Below are 26,247 nucleotides of genomic sequence, written 5' to 3' on the forward strand. Positions count from 1 at the left end.
TGTACTTGTAGTTTAAAAATAAATAAATAAATACACAATGCTTACAAGCTTCAGCAAGCAAGTGGTTTTTAATTGCCATACAAACTATGTCTTAGCTAATTACTTCTTAAAAGAATGAGGTTTCTATAAAACTCAAGATGACATTTTGAAATTCTGGCAGTAGATAGGAGTTTAACTGGGGCATTCTCTGTCAGGTAAATCAAGTGCCTGTAGATTAGCAAAATATGACACTGATTATAAAGTCTGAAAACATTAATGTTGCAGCTTGTATTGTGTTCTCAGAGTATAATCATTATGTGAACCACAATTGTCAGCCATTCATTTAACACAGCTCTGTTACCCTACAGGGTCACCCATGTTTCAAAGTTTTTCAGATGCTTAGCCTCTTACCCAGGCTATGCACGAGTAAGGATTGCATCTTCTGCCTGACAGTGTTTTTCTAAGCCATACACCTAACATACACCTATTGGAAAGAAATTTCCAATACCAGGAAAAGGCAGGTGTGGCTGTCTAAATGCTTGATAGGGGAAAATTCAGTTCCTATTTTTAACAGTGCCTTTCCCCACTAATCCATGAAGTCATGTCAAGACTGAAGTGACATGGCTATCTCTAAGGGTTCTTTTAAAAACAAATATACAAACTGTGAAAAATTAATTGTCACAGGGAAATGCCTCTTTCTAAGTTCCAAACAAGATGGGTGCACTTATATTTTGAGATGTGCAGAGAATTTTATTCACAGTACCAAAGTAGATATCATATCTACTGAAAGGCCTCTGAAATAGCAGCCATGAAAAAGCTGCTGATTAAGCCATGAAATTTTTTTATACTAATACAGCCACGAAACCATAATTATAGCATACGAGAGCTTTCCTTTCAACTGTGAATCTCCTTGCTCTTTCTACTTAAGCTTTTGTTTAAAAAAAAAAAAAAAAAAAAAAAAGACCCGTTAATTAAATTATTAGTTGTTGTTGAAAGGGCAAAGCACTTTACCAAGAAACTCCTTTCATAACACTGCAATATATTAAAAAATTAGCAAAATGTTAATTAGGGGAGAGGTTATTTATACACTATTAAAATGCTGATGTTGTAATTGTCAGAGAATTATTCAATTAAACTGGGTAATAGCCATTTTTAATATAAGAAAAATGACTAGCCTGGTGGAAATTTGCTAGTATGATTAACCTACACTGAATCTGGTACGTTTTTCACTTTTTATTATTATTATTATTATTTGTATTAGTTTATATTATACAATGTATGAAATGTCTTGATACAGTAGTCCATCTAGTACTTTTGTATGGATTACAGAATTGTATTTTATCAGCCAGAATTATACAACATCAGAACAATTTGAATTAATTTATCCCTTTTTGTGAGGTTAGTTACTACATGTGCACTCCCTGAAAAGAGGAACTTTCAGGGCTAGCTATATAGTTAATACAATAATATCATCACATTTCTTGTTTACTTTGAGCTATGAGTTTGAACTGAATAATGAAAAGACAAGTTGATGTCTACACTTTTCTGGGCCTAGACCTGGGTATTTGAACTAGATCAGTGTAAACACTGCTCCCTTTAACTCCTGGTTGTCTTATTGTCCCATCAGTAGTAAAACTGGAAACAGCAAAAGATCTGAGAGTAGCGTGACCATTTTATCAGTCTAATATACAAATTATAAATCATAGTAACCAAAACCTTTCCCCTGGCTCCCCACCCCACAAAAGTAAAATGCCTAGTTTAAAGTATTGCTTTTTGTTTGTTTGTTTGTTTTATTTTAGACTTTGCTACTTGGATTGTATGCTCACTCTAAGCATTTTAGAAGTGTTATTATGTTTTAAATTAAAATGAAGGGATATAAACAGTACAGAGTAGTCATATTCCATATTTTTCTAGATACTGCATAGCTCAATAAATGACTAGTGATCATTCCTTAATCAGATCTATGATCATGGAAACTGTCATGATGATATGGATGCAGCTATAATACCATTTTCTCAGAAGAGGAATAAAATGTCTCTAATCCTAAGTTGATTGCAGTATTGGAATTCAGAGATTCAGAGCACAGAAACAAAACAAAACAAAACAAATAATCTGTCTGTGCAAAGCCATGGTACAACTCATATTAGCCTACAAGGTCTGGTAATAAAATTAATATATTTTTTAAATATCATTTTTCTTTCCAAAAATCCAGAAAGCAAGTTGTCGGAAGTTTAAAAACAGGAGGGAAATACAAAACAGGATATTTGTTGATCATATTTCAGATATGTTAGATATGTTAGAACACAGAGCCTGATGACACTCCAGTTAAAATCAGTTTAATGCTAGCACAACTCTGTTAAATCTAGCAGAGTTAATCTTAGTTTTCACCAGTTTAAATGGGAAAACAATATGCTTCCAGCATTGCTGGCAAGCACTGAAATTCAGAACTAATTTTCTCTCATTTCTGTAGGGAAATAAATTACATTTTTTTCTTAAATCTTTGTTTAAACACTGGACTGTTACATTTAACATTGGATTAAATGGGGTAAAAGTTTACTGAGAAATTGCACAGCTGTATTTGTACAGAGCTGTACCTGATTCCCACCTCCTGTAGTGTGAGCAGTGGTAAGTGAGCTGTTTCTGTGTTGTTCACTCACTCTGTCAGATCGAAACTCGGCTCAATAGCATTAAACTAGCTCCCATTTGAAAGATTTGTCTTACAAAACCCTGAAAACTGCTCTGAACATGCATACATTGATTTTGTTGCTGGAATCTCCTGAGCTTTGATGAAAAGGAGACTCCACATGCAGGTGAAAGAGGGTTTACCTCTTCAATATTAAAAAGAGAAGATTAAGGATTTTTGTTCAGCTAAGGCTGAACTAATCAGTGCCATGTGAGGGTAAGACAGTTGACCTTAATGTTATTTTCTTTAGTTGAACAACAAGTTCAAATATCTCCAATAGCTGCTTCTGAGTAGCTGTCTACCATTATTCCCATTTGCACAGCTAATTGAATGTCCCGTGGTGCAGGAGTAACGGTTTTTATTTTTGCCACAGAGAACGGGGCATTTTTCATGTTCATTGTGGAAAATTTTCATAAATTTTGTCCAGTAAAAGATCAATTTCAAAAGATCAAAAGACTGTTATATCAATTCAATCAAGAACATCTGTATGATGCTACTCTAAATGCTGAGAAGTTTAGTATTCACAGAGGAGATAAGGCATTTTTTGTAATCACTAGTTCCATTCCATTTAGTTCTATTAAGGCATAAAAATAAAATGAGATGAGTGATTTTCACAAACTTTCACATTTTACTGTAAATAAAAAAATATGTTTATTTAGGCTTGCAAGCTGAAGAACCTTTCTTTTTTTTTTTTTGTTCTCACTATAGATGTCTCATGCAATGTACATACTACCATCAGTGCATAGAACTATGAGAATTTTTGTGGATGAAGAAGAGTAGGGTATCCTTAGTTTGCACACATCATTACTGAGACAAGAATGCCAGAACAATGTAATGTGCAACATACTAGGGAAAATAATATTTTTTTCAGCTTTTACTGTCAAATATTGCTTTCTCTTGCATTCACCTGTGAAAAATTAAGTGGCACAAACATTAATTGTAATTGTGGCACAGGTAAGGCATTGGGAGACATGGTGAGAGAAGGCAGTCATTTTTTTAATGAACTAGCTGCATTGTAAGATATCATAGCATGTTACAAATATATCTAAACTCAAGTCTTATCTGCTGTGTTTTCAATCTATAGTGAGAAATACAATAACAAAGTTGAAATGAATGCTACAGAGACAGATAAAGTTAGATAAGAGATTTTCAGAAATTAGATAACATTTATTTTCTGTCATTTATAAGAATCACTTGGTTTGCCTCTTAGGCATATGTTGGTTGGATTCTCACACAGCATGGTTCTTCTTCAGCAGATCTGCTCCCCTGCCATTGTTAAACTGAGGTCACACTCCAGAAACACATGGAAGTCCAACAAACAGAAAAAAAAAAAAAAAAGAGAGAAAGAGGGAGAGGAAGAGAGAGAAGCACATTTCATATCATTTAAACTAATGATGGCTGATCTGGAAAACTAATCGATGGTGATGACTTAGCCTTACTTCAGTCTGAACATAGACCAGAAATGACAAGAAAAACAAGGTCTGAAATGAGTCATAGGACTAGAGGATTATTTGTCTAACTTAATGATGGTCTGAATAATCTCCAAATACTGCTGTAAAAAATAATGTATAAATACTTCTTAGTAAGTTTGAGTCAAAATTAAAATGTATTTAATGACCACATATATTCTTAAAAGTAATTAGTGCTTTTATTACAAGAAAAATATTTACTCCACTAGAGGGTTTCACCAGAGGGCTTGACTTAGAGACTCTCAGTTGTACACCTATAGCTACTTCTGCACTGACGAGTTACAACCAGTAATGATGAACTGGAGTTACAACCAGTAATGATGAACTCAGGCCAGTTACAATTTAAAAGAATGTTTCTGGCATTTTAGAATTACATTATTCTATTGGAATTCATTTCATGCTTTAGTTCTGTTATACCAAGAGATGTTATTTACAAGGGTAGAAGCTAAACCAGTAGCATTTTTTTTCTAAGCCAATCCATAAAGATGCCTCTTCGACTCTTTGATGTGATAAAGAAGTGTTAAATCAAAGTGAATCTGTCTTCTGCATCTTGGGACAGAATACTGCTAAAACCAATTGTTACTATCCCTGGGTGTTTTAGACGCTGAACCATGCCTCTCTCTCTGCAGATCAGAGAAGATTGTAGCAGTCATCCTGTGCCACCTGCTATCACTTAATTAGTATAATCATCTAATTTCCAGTTGGAAATAATGTCATCATGCACTTTTTAGTAATTGTAACCGTCATAATATATTCCAAATTATGTTACACTAACATTATGTGGTTTAGACATTTTAGGAGGGGATATTTTCTTTGTATTTACACACTGGTCTTTCTGATCTTGACTCCCAGCCAGCAGCAAAAGACCATAACTTTTTTTTTTTTTTTTAAACTTATTATAATCCTAAAGATATCACTGATTCATATCATAACTCTGCAAATGAGCCTTTGATAAGTATGATTTAACCTTTAGTGGACAGAGAAAAAAAAGAAATAGAAGCAGCAGCTTTCCATAATATAAAAGTATCCAGGTTTTGAAGAGTTTATTTGTTGCTTTGCTATCAAGATCCACTTTAAAAAAAATAATAATAAAAAATGTTGGTGATCACATATGTGAGTTAAATTTTATATAGATTCTGTCTGGGATTCTCAGTTTGAGGAATAACCTAAGTTGATCAGAAAATGTTCTACTGTTTAAACATTAACATATTGCATCTTTTTATTTTTTTCCTCCCAGAGATTACATCACAACAAATGAATAGGTAATAAATGGGTCGATTTGGGGCAGCTTCTTTTCACTGGACAGGTCTGGGTTATGAGGCTTCAAAACAGAAAGAGAGAGAAAAAGAGAGAGAAACAGGCAATGAGATGAAGGGACACAGGCAAACCTGAGCCACTGTTAGAGTCAACCCTCCCCCATTCCCAATGATACTGCCTGCCTAAGCAAAGCACTGCCACGTATATATCAGGCAAGGTTATTACCATTCTGCTCTGTAAACATACCATGCCTCCTGGACATCTTCTATTTTTATTTCATTCTTGTGTTGCATCTTATATGTAAATCTAGGCTGGCGGGAGTCAGGAGGCATTCATAGGACTGGGCCAAATTCATTCCAGGTGCAGTTCCAGGTCCATTCACTTCAATGAAATTACACCTGGGATGAATTTGATCTGTTATTAACTGTAGAGATTACATGTCCAGCTTCCTTAGTATACTAAAATACCCAGAATACATATAAATAATGAAGTATGTAATTACAGACCTGGTTTTAATTTGTGTTTCTAAATGTGCTGATGCTTTTGCACATGTTTATAGTTACAGATATACTATTGTAGTATATTTCTGTTTAGTTCAGATATATTTGAGTTTGTCTCTAAAACAGAGGTACACACTTACTGTTTACTTTCAAATGTCTCAGTAAGTCTCTCAAAATCCATTCAGTGGCTGATTTCTTAATTACAATATGAAATTATGCTGGCCTTAAATATCTCATGTATCTACACTGATGAATATATGCAGGGCATCACAATACTGCCACTTAAAAACATTCTTTAAACAATGAGCCTAAGTTCTTATTGATTATATGTTAATCAATATATACAAATAGGTGATTTTGTCAGTATCAATAGAAGCCAATAGAATTGTTACCTATCAATATTATTGAAGGATTTCATTCATTTATATGGTTCCTGTTCCAGAACCATACATTACAGGTCAGGTGGCAAAAAATTGTTCCCGACCAAACCCCCAAACTAGGCAGAATTAAAGGTACTATTCCTTCATCAGGAAACATAAAAAGTGTAAGTATGACTTACCTCTGCATACGTCTTCTAATTCTGTTCACTTCCCCTGTATCATTTTGTACATTCCTGCATCTTGCAGTATTACACACTGTGAAGACCTAGTAAGAGAGTTAAAGCCTGATGACGCTAACGAATCCCAGCGCAAATGACTGAATCAATAAGAAACCAGCCACTGCTGTTTAAGTGTATCGATAAATGTACCTTTATTTTCTCTTGAATGGATAAGTGTCGCAGTTAAGAGTCCTATGGATCTCTTAATTGAAAGTTAATTTTAAATCAATAAGGAGAGTCATTTAAATATTGATCAGTCCTTTCTACACGAATTGTTAGCTGATTTTTTTTTTTTTTGAAACAACTTTGTTTAAATGCAATCAATAGCCCACAATCAGTGCATTCCATAAAAAAATGACAGATGTTCCCAAAATGCCTGCCAGGCATAATCTTATCAGTTTACATATGTAGCATAGATATTTCAGTCCTTTTCAAATGTACTTAGGCATCTATGTTCTTTCCTTATATACCAAACAGCACTATAAAAATGCATTCTTCCCCTTGTTTTTCATTAAGGTGGTTTAAAATTAAATAGGGAAAATTTCTTGGATATCTTTTGACTGTATGAAGTATTTCTATTGTTTTATTAATACAGGCAAATTGCAAAAAAAAATAAAATAATAATATTAAAATATATATATATATCCTTGTTTCACGCACAGGGAAAAGAGATAGAGGCACTTACTGGAAGCACGTGTACTCTAGAATTTGTGTGTCATAACCCATCAGATATATTACTATATGCAAAATGCTACTACGGTTTAATTATATGGGTGTTTCTGTGTGCAGTGTGTGTGCACGTTGAATAGTTACCATTTCTAGCTTTACATCTTGGATATCATCCCTTTTTCTGCATAGCAGTGCATAGGCAGGCTTTCTTTCATTTCAATTTGACAAAGCACATAGTTAAGTTAAAAGGATACAAATTATATTTCATGAGATTCCTTGAGATTAACCTAATAAAATAAATTTAGCTACATGTGGCTTTCAACATTTCAGCAAATACAACACTCTTCTAACATGTCTTCCCACAGTACTTTCAGTAATTTGCCTGTAGTGGCCTTCTACACCTTTGTTTGACACACTTAGTAATGAAGTCAGAATGGACATTTTGGTACAAGCAATATGCACTGCATTTTTCTCCTATATCCTTTAATTAATTAAAAAGTCAAACTTTAAATTACACAGCTCTGAAGTCATGAAGTTATCCTTTATTATTATTTTCCTAATTTTTCAATTTTCAAATCCAGTTCCTTTTACAAATTTGCACTTGTAATTAAGCTCTTTTTGAAGTATGAGAGGATAAAGATAATTATAACAAATCACTAAATTATGTGTATGATTTTGTCAAAAGTAACATTTTTATTTTCAGTGATGTGACTTAAATATGAAATAAAATGGACTGACAATTATTTTGACTGAGACTTGACTGAAAAGTATCACCATAATTATATTTCTTTTCTAAGTGATGAACTAAAGATTAAGTCCCATAATTAAAACTGTTTTGGCAGAAAATAATAAACAAAATATTATTTTCTTCTAAGGAGAATAGAAATTGCCTGGAAAAGCATAATCTTCATGCAATATAGTTTACACTATTTTTGCTATTAATACAAATGCTTTCTGCTGTTTTGAAAAAATCCACCATTTCTTAATCCAGCATTATTGTTGTCTTAGTGCAAAATTTAAAACCCATTTCATTCCCTTTTCTTTCAGAAAAGCCATATTAAAAGGGAAGATTAAAAAGAAACACCTAGGTATCACTAGTTCATATGCATATGGGTTCAGCATGTGAAGATACTGTTTCTCGGTTTGGCCTTAAGATGTGACTGATAGATCTTATTTGTCTGATAGAGTTGACCAGGGAAATAGAGCTACAGCTGGTTACTTCATTAGGTCCTCTCATTGATTGAACCCTGCTGAAGTGATGCAGCAGGCTCCTGAGATAACTGCTGGTAATAGAACAAAATGAATTCTTATCACAGAGATTGGAAAGGCCATTAACCCTGGCCTCCAATGCTTTTCAGAGGTCACAGACAGGAAGCCAAGCGGTGACTGGGAAAACTGTTTTCTGTCTAACTACAGGTCATGTTAGAGGGGGTGTGTGACTTTTTTACCCTTCGGCTTCTATACAGATGAAACTGTTACACTGGCAGATGTTAATAATCAGCTGTAAATAAATATTGGAAGCAGAAGAAGAAAAATGAGAAAGCACAGGAATTTATTTCAATAAATATTTAATAAAAGAGCAATTGTTACTGTGATATTTACTGCCAGTTCTGCTGTAGATTTTTGCTTAATACTTTTCCATATAAATTGAAAAGAGAAATACATAGAGGCATTTAAAAAAGGAAATTTAATATGGTTTTATATAAAAATACCTTTCCTTCCTTCCTTCAAAGATGAGGATTATAATTGCCTGCTTGCCTTATTCAGCAAGCCTATCACCAGTTCATCTGTGAATTAGTGCAGGGCGCTGTTTGCCTTTCACCTGGTTGAGAAGAGTATATATCTAAGTAACAGTCCTATAATTTACATTTAATGCAACCTTTCAATTGACCAAGAGCCCACAACCTAAGCCCCCATCTCACAACGGAGGACTTTCCCACATTTGTCAAGTCAGTGCCACTCTAGCATCAGCCATGAGAAATTATCCATTTAAAGCCTGGAGCTACACATGACAATTTTCCTACCCCTGGTGAGAAATCTAGTCATGGCAGAGGTAGCTTTCTTTGTTACGTGTTTGACTCTTGCTTTGGGAAGCAGTGTCTTACGCATATTGATTAAGAAAGTATAGCAGGCTGCATCTTATAAAATAAAATGGATAATTTTCTCCTTATTACTGACACACATATGAAGTAATGTAGAAATGCATTGTAGGTTGTTTTTAGCTGTATGTTGGTGGCTTCTATCCTTGTGATAGTGATTTAATTTCACTGTCTGTGGTCATGTGGTATTCGCTGCTGGAGCCAATCTTTCACAAGGAGCAAGCTCATTTAAATGTAAATGGGGTCCTGTGGATGGAAAAAACTACCTACTTCATGTCTTCAGCGACCCACCCAAGCATTTGGTTTGGCCTTCCATGCATAAATAATAACAAGAAGGTATGCTGTCATTGCCTTGCTTGAAACACCAGAAGTGGTTTGGCACAGCAAAAGCCCTAAGCACTAAAAGGAGACTGGTTTGGATAAATTCACAGTTCAGATCCCCATCCTGATTAAACAGTGTTAAAATAAATAAATAAATAAATAAAAATTAAAAGGTCAGTTATTTTGAGGACTTGTGAATTACAGGAACAGATGAAAACCAACTCAGGCTAAGAACACACTGCACCTAAAAATACTCTGAAGTAGCAGAAAACTTGTCATTTTGTTAACTTGAATGGCTTTTTGCTCTTAATTGTTTGTAGCAATTTGCAAGAGTGGAAGGAGAATGTGGTATTAGTGGTAACATAATTAGTATCAATTTAGCATAAAAATGCAAACCTGCATTTTCTAATTAGCTACCTTCCTTTCCACAACCGTGTAGAAATATATCACATAACTCTGAAGTATATGTGGATTTTTTTTTTTTCAGCGTGTTATTAAATATGATCAACCAGAATATTTTTTCTTCATTACAGATGTATGGAAGGAGATATGAATGTTTGCACACATTCGTTTTATCAATATCTTTGTGACATATATATTTTCCCAACTGCTAAAGTCATGTATTGTCTTCTTATAGAAACATTCCAGATATATTTGAACAGAACTAAAAAAAATCCCTCATAAATTTCCTTACCGACCAAGAAAAATCATAAACAGCTTTTCATCTGTGTGGATGAACAGATATATTTTCAGAATTATTTCATTAAATGGACACTTCTATTTATCTCATTTATTAAGAATGTTATGTTCTGTTGCAGATGTTTCAGGGCATGACACATGGGCCTGGAATCTCAGTGTATGATACCTTTGGTGATGAAACTTGCTTATGAAATGTCCAAGCTTCCAGTTAGTTGTGGTCTGCTCTAAGAACTTAAAAAATTTTGAATTTTTTCCAGAGTGTGTAACAAAAGACTGGTATTTATTGTTTTCAGAGATTTCTCAATAATATTTGATAAGCTTTTCTGTTCCTTTTATAAAATATCATTAGTTCAAGACGAGCTAGATTTAAGCAGTACAAGATTCTCTATCCAGGGTAAGAAACAGGATATTAGTGTTTATGTTACTCAGCTGTATTAGGTGTAGCTGTGAATCAAATAATTTTATCCTGGTGGCTTCCAAACCTAAAATGTTCATCTGTTGGTCCCTCTTCCTTTATTTCATTCAGCTGGTTAAGTAACAATAACCAAAGCTGTATGTTTAGTTTTCATAAAGATTCAAGTGAAATAAATGCATTATAGATACATAGTGGCTGAGCTAATGTGTTTTTCTATCAGACATATTATTCACCATTGGGAGATATATGCGTTGTGCTGTTTTTCATTATTCAGTTACATTCCATGCAGACTGATTTCCACAGAACCTCTTAAGTCTTTTAGATGTATTTGCTGACAACCCCATATTGTTAGATTTTTTTAATCAAAAAAATTGAGCTCAAATGCTGTCATGACAATTCAGAAGTAGAGGTGTTTTCAATATACTTCTCCAACCAGAAATCTTGACAGCACACGTGCTTTCTGAAAAGCAGGGTTATTGGTTGCAATGTGGACAACTTTTGTTTTTATTTTTTTCTTTTTAGAATGTATAAACTTATTTTCCTGAGTGCTTTTTCCTTTGTAATTTTGAAGACTTACAAAATTATTTGAGAGACAAGTCAGAGACAAGGAACAGACTCAAAAAAGGTAGTGTAAATGTCAAGCTCTTTATGAGAAAGAGCAAATCCTGTGGTGGGTGTTATTAATCTTTTCAATTGTTGAAGATTTTGGAACACATATTTCTAAATAGCAATTGTGACATAGAAAATAATCTAAAGATCATTAGTACACTAAAAATGGATACTGTATTTTAGGAAAATATGTGATTTCTTATATAATAAGCTATGAGAGAGCTTATATTTATATCTATATCTATATATAAATATAAATATGTTGCTTATATTGAATGCAAGCTAGAATTAGAAGGGCCTTTGAATAAGGCTTTTAGAAAGAAGGATATCTTGGTTAATTTGTGTTAAACTGAATTAATATAATTCTTTCAAAACAGTAGAGTGTCATTTCATGGATATAGTAAAAATTATGAACATTTTTAATTTATTTTTTTTTACTAAAAAAATAAAAATAAAAATCAGTGGGATCCCCTTTTGGAAGTGATTGAAGATTCACTTAAAATTGGACAAACAAATACTCAGACTTTGCTCAAAAAGGAAAAATGGAAAGCCTTTCCTGAGAAAATTAGTTATGTCTTTATGAATACCAGTACACAACTCCAAACAACCAAGGCATTTAGTGCTGGGTTTATAGTCTGAGATCTTCTATAGTATGAGATCTTCCTTTTTTTTTCAGTCAGACTGTTTCCTAAATCCTGCAGGAAGGTATCTAACTAACGCACCTGAAGAGCAAAAAAAGCCATTATCACATACATGTGCAGGTGCCAATGAATCTACTTACAGCCACCGTGCTAGTAAGGGATGAAATCCACTTTGCTTGCAACCATTTTCAGTTTGGGGTGGTCTAAATATTGAAGCATAAAACCATAAATATGGGTGGAATTATGGAATTAATGATGTCTGGAACAAGTCAGGGGACAGGACAACTTCCTACCTGTACTTGGGGCTTCCAGAATGGTTATCTAGCTTTTTGCTGAAGTTGGTGTTTCTGGAAACTAAGCATTAGTTTTAGCAGTTTTTTTTTCAAAAAAAAGTCACAAGAGTCACAAGAGTCACAAACACAGGCATTACTGTTTTCCTGTTGCATTTAGGGTACATTACTGCATTGTTTTTCTAGAACCTTCAGTAACAAATGGAAGTTCTGGTTTTGTTTTCTCGCACTTGTACACTTTGATAAATGTTACATATTTTTCTGCTGTCCATGTCCAATTTAATCAATATTACAAGTGCTCCCTTGTGGTAGGCGGAACGGTGGCAATAAAGTGAAATTTCCACAGCTTTTACCCATTGAAATTCTCAGAGGGCAAGATTCTTATAAACTTCACATTGTTTCCTCTGTAATAGATTTAATAGCTCTGTTCAGGAAGAAAGTTAGATGTACTTTCTCATTTTCAAAATGTAGATAGTAAACCAAGCTTTATTCCCTTTCCAGCTCTTTAAGAACTTTTAACTGAAATATTCTTTTACCATGAATGAATGTTAACAAATGTGCTTGTCACTAGAATTGCACTGATGTCCCTGTGTTACTCTGCATTTGAAAATGGGGGAGTTAACTGAGGTAAATTTCAGACATTCCCAAGATTTTTGGAACTGGATTAATTTAGGTCAGCCTAAGGCTGTTTGGAATATCTTATTCTACACACAGGAATTGCTAATGTCCACTTTGAATGAACCAGCAACATCGGCTGCGTGCCACTGGGCATCCTTTTCATTTTGAGGCTTTCCACCCAGCCATTTAAACCAGCTTTTAGACATCTGTGTGCTGCTAAAGCAATGAAAAACAGCCTTATCAGAAACTAAGGTCTGGTCTTTAGTCCCTAAGTTCATTATAATAGTTTAGAACTTGTGCTGTGTGCTTCTTGTGATTTTGGTGTTCTCTATTACAAAGAATTACTGTATTGTCTTTTTCCTTGTACAATGCATCATTTGGGCTCAGCAGTCACTAGTGGAGTTCAACTTCATTCTTCATGACTGATTATTTGTCTTATTAAATTCTCCCCTAACAAAGAAAAGTCTTGAAACATTGGAATTGAAAGAGAGAGAGGAATGTTCACACTTCTAGGAAGATATACCACACTTCTAGCCTTTATTTATATTCTATTGTTATTACGTTCTTCCAGTGAGAAATAAACAGTAGGAGGAAAATCAAATAAGGGGGTTAGTCAAATTAGGTTCAATGAAGAAACGATAAAAAAGATTCAACACAATTTAAATGAAACAGCAGGATTCTAAATGATACTGTACATCTATAAAACTGCATGTTGCTTCCCTGTAACTTAGTAGGCCAAGTGTTTTCATTTTACATACTATAAAATTATTGTAACTGCATTTCTGCTTAAGAAAGGGTGGGGACACTTTTAAATGAAACAGGCTGTGGACTGTTTTCATAATCATAAGAGTCTTAGAAAAATTATCAGACTGTTTTCTGCAGAGTTGATCCATAATTCACACGAGGGTAAAAGTATCATTCCAATAACATTTTTATCATTTTTTTTTCAACAATTTCTGTTTTATTACTGTCATTAACCCAATTATCAAGTTTCACAACTTCTTCATTTCTCAACTACTTTTTTCATATGTTTGTAGCTGGAGGGAGAACACATAGGTGAAGACGTTCAGTAAAAGGGATTTTACAAGGGTTATAGTTTTTCTAAGTTGCAGTTGAGGGAATTTAATTAGGGGAAGGTTTTTGGAGGGTGGGTTGTACTTTTTTGACAGTTTGTTGAATTTTGGAGTTGAAAATATTACAGTCATGAGACTGCATTCAAATTCCTGAGATTTATACAGCAGTCAAATCTGAATTATCTGTGAATAGATTACTTGGGCTGTGGCTCAACCAGAGCCCATCTGCTGCCCACACCATGGTCTGTAGCCCATTGCTGCAGAATACATGACACAAAATAAATATTGTTCCTACCAGGCTTATTCTGCTCCCTGCAATTTAATGCTGTTCCTTCAGTCTATAGATAGCTATTTACAAGTGTAAGTAAGTGAATTACTTCAAAAGTGAGTGTAGCAAATGTGTTCTGTTGGTATGGTTTACATATGGTTTCACTTTATTTAAAGTAACCCCACCCCTGTGGTACCCTGGATAATTGAGAAATGATTATAATACATTTGAGTTTTAAGTTTTCTTTTTGCTAAAGTCTTTAGAAATGTGTTTTTCACCCCCCAACCCCACTATCTATGGCGTTCTTTAATTTTTCTCAAGTAGAATTTCACATTGTATAACTCCAGGAGCTGAGATTGTGAGAAATAAAGTACCCATCATGAGACTTTCAATAAAACTTCCAAAAGCTGGCCACTATTTTTACATTTCTGTGCCACCATGTTGCCAGCAGTAATGTATATCTGTAATGTAACTTGCAGAAGTAGCTTTCTTTATTTTGTTGATTATAGCTTAAGTACCAGTTCTTGGCTTCCAGTAGAGGATGATTCTTTGGCCATGAGTGAATGAATGACAAGAAAAAGACTGAAAATATTTTTCAGTGAAAAAAAAAATATCTATATTGAATACATATATACTGAAGGAATGCATCAAATAAACCTTCATTAGAATTTGGTCGGCAACTGCTTCTGGAAGCAATTCATTGAAAGCTCATGAACCTGCATGCTGTCTTTAAAGTATTTAGCAATTTTATTTTTAACTTTGATTTTTTTTTTCTGATATAAACTAGGAGTTGAATTCAAGCTTAGTTATGCTGAGTTTATAGTAGTCTCAACTGATTTTCCTTATATGATTTTCAACAACTAGCTTTTTTCTCTTAAGGTAGGTGATTTTTCTGGAAGAGCTGAAATAAATTCCAGGCCCCCAAATGGACCTTTAGACCATTCCTGTTTCCATTTGATTTGGGAAGATAGGGCATATGTGCATAATAGTTCTACTTAGCTCCATGACTGATGAAATACAGGTACACAGCTTAGGTTTTTTGGTTTGTTTGTTTGTTTGTTTCATGCTGAAGTATCTAACTTCCCCAGTTAGGAAAAGTAAAAAGTGTAATACTTCTCCTGATTCCTTGTATGACCACTGTTTGCTGAAGACAGTTTGTGAATTGTTTCTCCTCTCCCTATATATATGAACAATGAAAATTATTTTAACTTTTTTTATGAAGTTCAACTTTGCACCAACTTTGTGAAGTGGTATCCAAAAGCAGCACACTGTACCTGTAGACATAGATCTTGGAAGTGTCACAAGCCATGCAATCAATTTGACCTTAGGTCTTCTACCAGGCTGACATTGCCTGAAGATACAGAAACATAGATATGGTCCCTCTTAGCCACCAGCTAAAAGAACATTTGTCAGTCAGACAAACTGTGTGCTGCACATGATGGACAGAGTGAGGAATGTCACCTCATTGTCACATTCAGTCCAAAATAGATAGTAAGTCAGAACAGCCTTGGATGAAGAGTCTCTTCATGACAATTTGAGAATATGATCAGTATGTTTATCTGTTCTGATGCTGGTATTGAGTATGTCAAGAATTCTGGATTAACCATAAGCAAGATGGTTCACAAAGCATCTGGATGAATGAAAATGATATACTGATGACAAATCCTTGCCCAAATAGTGTTTATATGAAATGGTTAATGCCCCATTTCATCTTCACAACAAACTCAGAGGCATGGCATACCTCTCAGTCCGCCAACCAGTGCATGTAGGACACAACCTGTTAAAAATATAACAGACAAAATCCCACACCTAGTTTCTTCAATGAGTTTAACTGGAGCACTGGTTCTTATCCATGAAATAAACTTAAAAAAAAAAAAAAATCTTAAATAGAAAGCAGTAAGTATATTGTAGATACAGGAAAGAAAGAGGATGTCTGCCTGAGCTGCTTTGGGGTGCCAAAGGGAGTAATATTTGAAAAGAAGGGATTTCAGTCAGAAAAGCACGGTGCCTTCAGTAATTGCTTCATCTTGCATCCTCACACAGTTAACTGAAGTGCTTGTCCTGTCATTCATGTGTTCTCCTCAGAAATGTCTCCAGACCAGCAAGTCTGTCGGAGTGCAACATAAAGCAACATAAAAGTAGCTAGCCAGGACTGTGCCTAAAAATTACCAGGTTAATGTCCATGATTTTTTTTTCTTTTTTTTTTTAATAAAAAATAATAATAAAAAATCCATACAAGACTTAATTTTAAAGATAATTCTAGCTCTTTTAGTCACATTTTAAAAAGGACATTGTATGTTTAGATACTATATGAGACTAAAACCAGAATTATTTTAAAATCCATGGCTTAAATATACAGTAAGTAGCAGAATCTATTTATTTATTTATTTATTTATGAAGGTGCCTAAATTAATCTTGCTTTTATAATAAGCAACTTCATAGGGTATTTTTTTTTCTTCTGCTTTTGGAAGTTATTTGCTGCTTACTTCACATCATGTTCCACTTTTCAAGTGAAATACTACTATAAATGAGCGACTATTATAATCCCCAGACCTCAAAGCCCAGCACACATGGTTTTGTGAACACATGATTTGAAATGAGTGGAACTTTCTCAATGTATTTGTAGGTTAGTGTGTATGGAGGTTATATGTTTTATGAGGACTATAAATCTGCTTAAAGGCCAGGTGTTGACCATCTAGATTGCATTGGTAAAAGTCATCTGTGCCTAAAGTACGGTTTTTTGCTAATTTCTCTGAGAGTATGTGGATTCTTGAAACTGCTCAGCTTTCAGTCCATCGGTGCTGTGACAATACTGAGCACTTCTGAAAATCAAATGTGTATTCACTTAAGCCCATTCTTCTGTTGTATGACCTCTGATGATTTGAACATCTATGAATACCCTTACTCAAACAAAGCCAATCCATGCTGATATTTCACAAAGTCACACCACTCTGTGAACTGCAGCCTGATTTGTGCAGGAAAATCCTTGTGCATTGCCTTACAGTCTATTCTTATGCATTTTATGACTTTATATGGCACAGAAAATATTCAGATAATAACATCTCTAAATATACATTGCTTCCCGATTTTATACTCATGAACAAGAGAAAGGGGATGTTCATATGTTGATGTAGTAGATTTGTTGCTGCCTCTCAAAAAACCACTGTCATAATCAAGAAGAACTAATACACGTTGCACTACTTTAATTCAGCACCACGTATGTATGCATGAAGATAGGGTCTGTAATTACCTGGTCACATAGCAATCCCCCCTTGCTTTTATGAATTTGTGGAATTAAGCTGCATGGGGTATGGATGAACCAGTGCTGTGCAGGGGTGCCAGAAACTGTCTGTAGAGCCTCACCATGTTTTCTGAGAAATTAAGGAAGTCTGTAGTGAGGGAGACTGGGGAAGCTAGAAAGAGAAATAAGTTGTCTTATGCTTAAGACAACTGAAAAACTTGCTTCCATATCTGTCTCTGCTGGAGAGGTCCTATTTTTTTAATCCTAAGCAGGTCACCTTACCCAGACTTTTCAGAGGAGTTCACTGACTGTGTGGCCTTCATTTTCTGAATGCTTGATTTGAGGCTGTAGTATAGCGTTAAATAAGTGCTGAACACACAGAGCTGCAAATGAAAGCAATCAGTGCTGTGCTTTCAGTATATAAAGTGCTATATATTGCTATGTACTTGGAAAAAATTGGGTCCCATCTGTATCAAACTGGGTTCTCCGAGTTAGTAGATTTTTTTTTAACCTCAATTTCTATACCTTCCTTTTCTGAAATTCCAGAATTGCCTGCTCGTCTCTAAGGACATAATGAAGATAAATTCATTAATGTTTGTGCAACAGTAAAAAGTCAATGATAAAATTAATATATATATATATTTTCCAGAATAGGTTAAAGAGATGTAGTAAATAAAACAAGTGGCTGCATAGAATCATAGAATGGTTTGGGTTGGAAGGGACCTTAAAAATCATCTGGTTCCAACCCCCCTGCCACTGGCAGGGACACGTCCCACTAGCACAGGTTGCTCAAAGCCCCATCTAGCGTGGCCTTGAACATTTCCAGGGATGGGTCATCCACAGCTTCTTTGAACAACCTGTTGCTTCACCACCCTCATAGCAATATTTTTTTTTCCTAATATCCTATCTAAATCTACATGTTTTTACTTTAAAACCATTACTTCTTGTCCTGGCACTATACTCCCACATGTTAGATTGCAAGAAGAAAACAAAATCCTGAATAGTTTTTCACCAAATGAGTATCATTATTTTTATGCAGTAAATAAGGGCAGTCTTTGCCAGAAGGTAAAGCTTGATCAGGAAATTAGAGCTTGTGCCAAAAGGGAAGTGTCTTGAAGCATTTTCTAAGATATTAGAGTATTTGATTTCTGTGATATTATTAATGCTTCTATATGAACTTTTCCCTTGTTTGTTTTGTATCCAAACCTTATAGTCATTTTTTTGAAGCCTTGAAAAAGACAAAAAAGTTGTAGTGTAGTACAGTGCTGAAAGTTATATGAAACATCGTTGAGTTTGGATTTGTGACCCAAACCTCTTTTAGCAGAGATAATGAACCAGCTGAGAGTAGTGGAAGGATTTTGTTCTCACCAGAGACAAGTACCAGTAAAGGACAGTGCAGTAAGCCAAAAGGAGAATGATGAGAACAAAAAATCAGGGATTTAATTTTAGACTGTGGGGGACACCATGTCTTACATTAATTTCCAATTTCCTTGCAAAGAAATCACTATTTTAATCTAGCATTTTCTCTCCTCATCTCCCCTCAACTCTCATCATACATGACTTTTCCCACCCCACCAGTGCTGTCTATTTTTCTTGTCTTCTGCTGTTCATTCTTTAGATATCCCTTCTCTATTTCCAGCTCCCTTCCCTACCCAGCAATGCACACTTCCATACCCACTGCCTGCCAACTTTAATATCCCTGAACAAACCTCTCAACATGTCTCAATGTCTTTACCTTATTTATTTATTTGGTATATTTCAGTGGTATGCACTTTCATTCCCAGCCAACTCTATATCCTTAAGCCCAGTTTTGTACTGGAATTTGATACCCTGCTGTTTCTCATCCTAGTCTCCTACCATTTAAATACTTTCATTTGATCCTAATTATGACCTCAGTTTCTCCATCTATGTTCTTCTCTCTTCTTCTGAGCACATTCTACTTACCTCTCCCCAGTTCTTCCTGTAATTGCCAAATCTCACTTCCATAATTCTTTTGCTCTTGTCAGTATGATAGCATCAGTATGATAGCAAAGGGGAACATGCTGCTCCTTCTCTCGTATAGCAGTCTGTTGAGCACTACACAATGGCATATAGCAGAAAAGAAAAATAATAAGGTAAAGTTCAGTTTCACCATAGTAAGGATGCTGTGATTGTAGTCTGGTTGTACAGGGGAGCTGACAGGAGAATTTGTATTTTAGAAGAGCTCTATGAGGATGGCATGTACATAGCTTACTTATACCTGGGAGAAGAGGTTTGCAGAGGCTCTGTAGGGTATGACTAAATACACACTTTGGTGAGCTCTCAGCACTGTGGGAGGTGTGAGTGTGTTCAGTGATTATGCATTCCTAGGAGAATTTTACCTCTTCAGTACAAGTGACTTTTCGGAGCATGGGTAAGTAGAATTCTTCAAAGGTATATTGCTTAGCTGAATTTGAGCAGTTTTATACAATGTGCCATGTGCCAGACATCATTCTGCCTGCTGAATTTTGGGTTCCAATTCAAAATTACTGAAATAGTAAAGATTTCCAATATATATATATATGTAAGAAAATGTATTTGTCCTATTCCTATTCCTATTCTCAGAAGTAGCAAAATCATTTTGTCTGAAATTTTCAAAAAATGCATTGATATCCAACCTACAACAGAAATTCAGCACAACAGATTTCAGCAGAAGTTCACACTTACTGAAGTTATAAGCAAATTAAAAAAAAGATTGTATGGGGGGAAGTCTACCTTCAGCTTACAAATGGGTGGCCCCATCAACTTTTCTGAACTTTTTAAGAACAAATTTTAAGTTCAGGTCTTGTTCAGAGGCTTTTTCTGGAATATTTTCAGTGCTATCAACAGCACCACCTCACAAGGCATTTAGCTAAATTGACAGTGTAGATTTGTGTTTATTAAGCAGTTGTGAACTGGGAGTCTATAAACAAAGGACACCCTTGGCTTCAGCAGAAGTAGAATTACGTTGCTGACAATGAAAATTAAGGTGGGGGGATTGTTACTTAAAGTATGTATTAGAGAAAGAACATTCAAATGAGACAATCAGGTAGCAAAGGCTAAAGTGTACTGTATTGAACATTTGGAATTAAAAAATATAATTAAAGGAATGAGGAAATGAAAGATGAACATATAGTGTTCTGCACCATTTGAGTAAAATGAGAAATGGGTACAAATAAAGCCACCCATGCCGCTCTGTTGCAGTGATACAAGAAGCTTGACAGGAAGACAAGGTGATGTGAAGTGCTTGATTTGGCACTAGGAGAACCCCTAGAACTGGCATTTTTAAATTCAGAAAATCTGTATATGTGTTCTACTCTCTTTTAGTATTTATGTCACCCATTATTGTGCTATCTAATTGGTATTTCTCATCTTCTTTCCCCCATGTAAATAAATCAACCACTTCTGCCTGTGACACTTAGCATCAAGGAGTAGGAGTATTAAAAGTGGAGGGGTGTAGTTTAGCTACATGACAAGACATAGTACAATAATTTATTCAGGTCAGAAGAAAGTATCCTTAAAAATGGAAATAAAGCCAGAATTATGTTAATAAAACTGAACATAAAGGTTGGCTAAGAGGAGCAGCTACGTGAAGGTACTTAGAAAAGCTGAATAAGAATTGTTATTGTGTCTCAGAAGTAAAAACCATACAGAAGAGAGTCATTAGGTCTGCTAGACCACCAGAGAATAAGGAGTCAGTCCAAAATGATCAGGAGATGGCAAAGAAAATAAATTTTTACTCTAGTATTCTCAAAAGACAAAGGAGAAATATATGCATAACAGAATTCTTTACAGATAATTTCAGAGACATATTATTAGTGAGCCAAAAAGAGGTGAATAATTCAGAGAGAAAATCTGGAAGGTAAATGAGAAGGATTTTACAGTGTATTTCAGAGAGAAGCCCAAAAACTGAGTCAATAATAAAATATGTCATTTAAATTACATTTTAAATGAGCTGTTAATTAACATTGAGGATTTCTTTGTAAATACACTCTAAGGGATTGTTCTGGAAAGTGCAAAAGGGAGAGCTAATTTCACCATTTACATGAGGTATTGGAAACTCAGCTCATGTGGGAGGTAGGAAAAAATGCAAGAAATCATGGACAGTAGAAGCATTTGTATATGAAGGGACATTGAAAACATTGAACAGCAACACAGAAAAGTAAAACACAGCTGAACAAGAGGTGTGCAAGAAAGGTGAAAGATACTGTGAAGATACTGTATTTATTTATTTATTTATTTATTTTCCCCACAGGCACCCAATTTTCCCCCCAGTGAGCACCCAATAAGCTGGCAAAGTCATGAGGGGACTCTCATTGACTTTTTGAACTTTGGGTCAGGCTCTTAGGCTCAGGTTCACCCACTTAACTTCTAACATTTAACTGCAGTGCCAATGTGAGAAGTCTACACTCAAACAGTAAATTTCACTATAAAATCCCTCTGTAGTCAGGGAGGAATTAGACAACTCCAGAAGCTAATTCAGCCTTCCCGAAGTCTGAGTTGTGCCCTGAAGATCCCTGCCTTTCCCTCTATAGGGAGGAATATTGGAGCAGTGCAGGGTGTATCCAAACCAGCACGTTAAATAAGAATTAGCAATGAGATTGAATTTTCTTTTTAAAATAACCCTGATGTAAATGTATTACAGCTCAAGTCAGACAGTGCTAGTTTTCTTCATACCTTTTGCTGATGGGGGAAACAGCAGTTTCTATGAACCGTAATGGCAGCCAAAAGAAATGTACCGAGTTGGAAGAGTTTGACTATTCTCAATATAGATTCATGCTTCAATGCCTTTCTAGAGATGGCCAAGTAGGAAAAGTATCCCTTTTTGCATAATAAATGATTAACTCTGCATCTCCAATCACATCTGGAAAACATTGCTGAGTTTCTAAATAGCTGACATTCTCTATTAATGGTTTTGTCAGCATCTGTTCTTTTTGCCTCTTGCAAAATATTTAATGAAATATTAATATGAAAATAACAACAACAACAAACCCCACAAATTTTCTATTTTTCTGATCAGCCAGTGGCTCTATGTAAGTTTACCAACATTTTACATGATTATCAGGGTAAAACATGCTTCTGATCCTGATTTACTCTGAGAATATGAAAGGGAGACTAGGAAACAGTCAATTCCAGCCAGCAACAAGATAAAGGGAGAGCTTGCTCAGCAGCCCAACTGCAAAGGACACCCCACCCCTCTGAACTGCTCAGAATATTATTCCTTCTCTTTCAGCAGCATTAAGTAGACTGATGTTTATATACATATATATATACACTAGAATAGGAAAAAATGAAGTACCACGTGAATTAACTGGTTATATTTTTTTTTTTTCTACCTTCAGAAGCTGAGACAAAAGAAGTAGGGTAGATGAGAGCTGCTACTCACCAGTAGCGAAAGGGGCGAGGCTGAGTGTGGCAAGTGGGGAATATTGGGTGCTGGGTGGAGTGGGTTTGATTTGTGACACTCATTGGGAAGGAGCCACCACAAGGTGCTCTATTCAGCCAGCTTTGCAGTAGAGCTTCTCTAACACCGTACAAGCAGAAGAAAATAAACATTAGACTGCTATAAAAATTCAAATGATACACCGCCAAACAAAATGGTACAATTTGATATAAACTGATGGTAAGCACTTTCTGGTCAATATGACGATCATCACTTAATTATAGACTTGTTTGTGGGAAGTTCAGCCTTCTAAAAGCAATAGTTTTAAATATAACAGATATTAGAAACAGTTATTAACGAGTTGGTGCTGTTATTCCCCTTGAGTCCCTAAATGAGAAATTAGAAATCCTATTTGAAGATGAATTATGACCACAAGAGGATGCAGTCAAGCTCCTGAATGAGCAAGACATCCTGTTCCTCACTCATGCTCTCCAAGACTAGCTAGAAAATAGAATGAATACTTTCTGAAATATATGGGTGAATAAATTGCAATCCAGATGTCAGAGAGAACCTACTATCAACTAAATATTGTAACTGGGATACTCCAGAATAAAATCCACAAGACATGCTCTTAATTCACTTTTTCTTCTCTTGCATACTGTATGAGTTTTTGTTTTCTTTTGTTGTTCCTCTTTTCCCTATATTATCTGCCACTTGTCCATCTCTTCAGTCCATTCTTCCATTATCTTTTGCTAGTGGTTACCTTCTCATCCCGACAGTTAATCTCATCAAGTCATTCCTTCTCCCAGTTGAACCTGGGATACACCTATACTGAACATTTCTGGGTACCGTTGATTTAACTGTTTATTAAACATATTGAATAACAAACACTATATTTTTTAATCTCTGCCTCATTTCCTATTTATTTATTTACTACTTTAGTAGACTGATTTATTTTTTCCCTGTCCATCTGGCCCTCAGCCACAAACACTTTCTTAATCTTGCTTTCTCTTTCATAACCACAATTACTCATCCACAACTAGTAGATCATCCTCATTTAGGAAATTACTTGCAGTTTGGAGAAGGTAAAAGGGATACCAACAGCAACAACAACAACAAAAAAATGCAAAACTAAAACAGTAACTACTGTCCATTGATTCATATATCAGTACTGTTTCAACTCTGCCACATTTTTCTTTTAACTTTTCAGTATTTTATTTCAAAAATCAGATTTTCTTTTTTCTATATACCTTGCCATAGCTATGGTGGATATATTTGTACTTTTATTTGCAAGTCTGTACTTTTATTTGCAAGTAAGTCTGGCTTTTCCCAAATACATATGTATATTCATCTAATTTTTCTGCTGGTATCTGATACTCAGCTTTGGGTGAGGCCTGGATTTTGCAATTGAAATCATCACACATCTTGACTTCATTGGACTGAGGAAGGTCATAAGGGTCTCCTTTCATAAAATTGGAATAGAATCGGGGTCTAAGAGTGTAGATTAACATACAAACGTATATGGCATAGAATATATAATATGCAATATCAGCTGATTAACATTACCTCTGAAGCTTAAGTTTACCTTTTTCCACGATTTTACAGTTTTAGTTCAGTCTGTGCTAACCTCTTTTCTTTTTTTTTTTTTTTTTTTTTTTTTTTTTTTTTTTGTGTGTGTGTGTGTATGTGTGTGCATGTATTTAATTCTAAGACAGTTGTGAGGAAAAGGTTGATAAATTCAAGAGATCCAACATCAAAAGAAATTTTCAATGTTTAGACAAAATAAAACCAGGTGTGAATAAAATATCATATTGCAGTAGTAAGTGTTATTAAAGTCATTAAAGTACATTTGAATCTGCTGTTCTATTCATTTTCAAAACTGACATTTGTAAATGTATATAGTCAGGACTCATGTAAATTTAAAAGAGAACATTAGGACTAGTTCTGGGATCTGTGGCCCCATCATATTCTGTTTTGTTGATTTTGTGTCTTCAAGCAGGAATCATTACATTTTTATAACTTAATAGTATCCTTGTCGGTTAGCATATGAAGTAAAAACAAAAATATTACTGAAAATAAATGTTTGTTGATTTGTCTTTTGCATAGGTATGTAGTGTCTTTGATAGCATGCTTCATTCGATATCCTCAATATCTATTCTAATGATGGTCTTTCTTAAGGATTTTTTTTGTAAGTTTACTAACTGCCTTTAAGTTAGAACTGTTGAATTTCCATCTTGTCCCTTTGATAAATGTCGTAGCTGTGTGAATCTTAGCCTTTTTGTAATTTTGACAGAAAATATGAGAAGTTGTATTATCATTTCTGTCTATGAAATTTATTTCTGAAGTGAATGGCATAAATATTCTGAAATGAATGCCAAATGTATTTTCTAGAAGTGAGTGCCATTGAAAGCCAAGGCAGGCAATTTATACTATGCATAATAATGATATTAATTTTTATGGTGTGTATAAGTTACATTTTGATTAGTTTTTTGCATGATTAAAAATTTGCAAAGTCTTTATGGCCCCCAGGAGCCTACCTGTAATAAACAGCTCTCACCTTCCAAACCATAAAACAGGTCTGCAGTACTTGAACATTAGAGCTAATTGCCTTGCTACATCAAAGGGAGCACCACAAGACTGAGAAAAATCACAGAAGGGGGGTGGGGAGAGGGGGGCAGTTTCACCTCTAAAGGTTATGTGTTTGTGGCTTGGTGGAGCCCTGTAAAGTTATGGCCTCAGAACTGCTGTTTGCGATTAAGTTGATGGGGAAAGTCTATCCCGCAATCTCTCCCTGCTGCTGACACAGAGTCTTTGTTCACATTCAGATTTCTCAAACTGTTGCCAGGGTCAGGCTGAGGTCAGACACCACGATGATGTATAGGAGAACATGTCTGGGAATTTCTCTCACACTTAAAACACATACCAGAAAAACAGGAGAGCACCCTGCAAAAATTGTCTGATGAGACCCAGATGATACTGTAGCTTTTCTTTTAGTACCTTCATAATTTTCTTTCTCTTTGCCTGACACACACACGATGTTTTATTAATGTGTGCCACGATAGCCCTTACAATTTTATGTCCCCTCAAGATAAGGACACTCAGTAGCACTTTGACACTTCATTTTCCAGCCCAGGGGAACTGGGCCAGTAAATCTAGTAGAAGAAGCAGTGCAGCCATTCCCAAGGATGAGTTGAGAAGGGATTTGCCACAGACTCCGTGAGGCCACAGGGCCTGACACTGGATACGAGCCTCATGTGTGTGCACTTGGCATTAACACAGCCCGATCCAGGCAGGATCACAGGCTCGCAGCATCCCGAACTGCGCTCCCCTGCCACCCGGACAAACATAGCCCTGCTTCCAGCTGCGGCTGGGATGTCTCCCGTGTTTGATTAGCTATCATCGCAGGAGGGGGCAGGGGGCCACAGTGGGGAGAGTGCT

The 26,247-nt window shown here is 35.2% G+C and overlaps 1 protein-coding gene and 1 long non-coding RNA gene across 6 annotated transcripts in view; one reads left to right on the forward strand and one right to left on the reverse strand.

Annotated features, from left to right (window-relative positions):
- The window catches only part of ZFHX4 (zinc finger homeobox 4), a 151,762-nt gene that overhangs the window by 97,780 nt on the left and 27,735 nt on the right, over nucleotides 1-26,247 (forward strand). The window lies entirely within an intron of this gene.
- On the reverse strand, nucleotides 5,218-6,622 carry LOC118162327. Its single transcript, XR_004748396.1, has 2 exons — nucleotides 6,448-6,622; nucleotides 5,218-5,452 (listed from the first exon to the last, which is right to left on the reverse strand). It is a non-coding gene; the product is annotated as an uncharacterized LOC118162327 (long non-coding RNA).

Source organism: Oxyura jamaicensis, chromosome 2, assembly GCF_011077185.1.
Source record: "Oxyura jamaicensis isolate SHBP4307 breed ruddy duck chromosome 2, BPBGC_Ojam_1.0, whole genome shotgun sequence".
NCBI lineage: Eukaryota > Metazoa > Chordata > Aves > Anseriformes > Anatidae > Oxyura > Oxyura jamaicensis.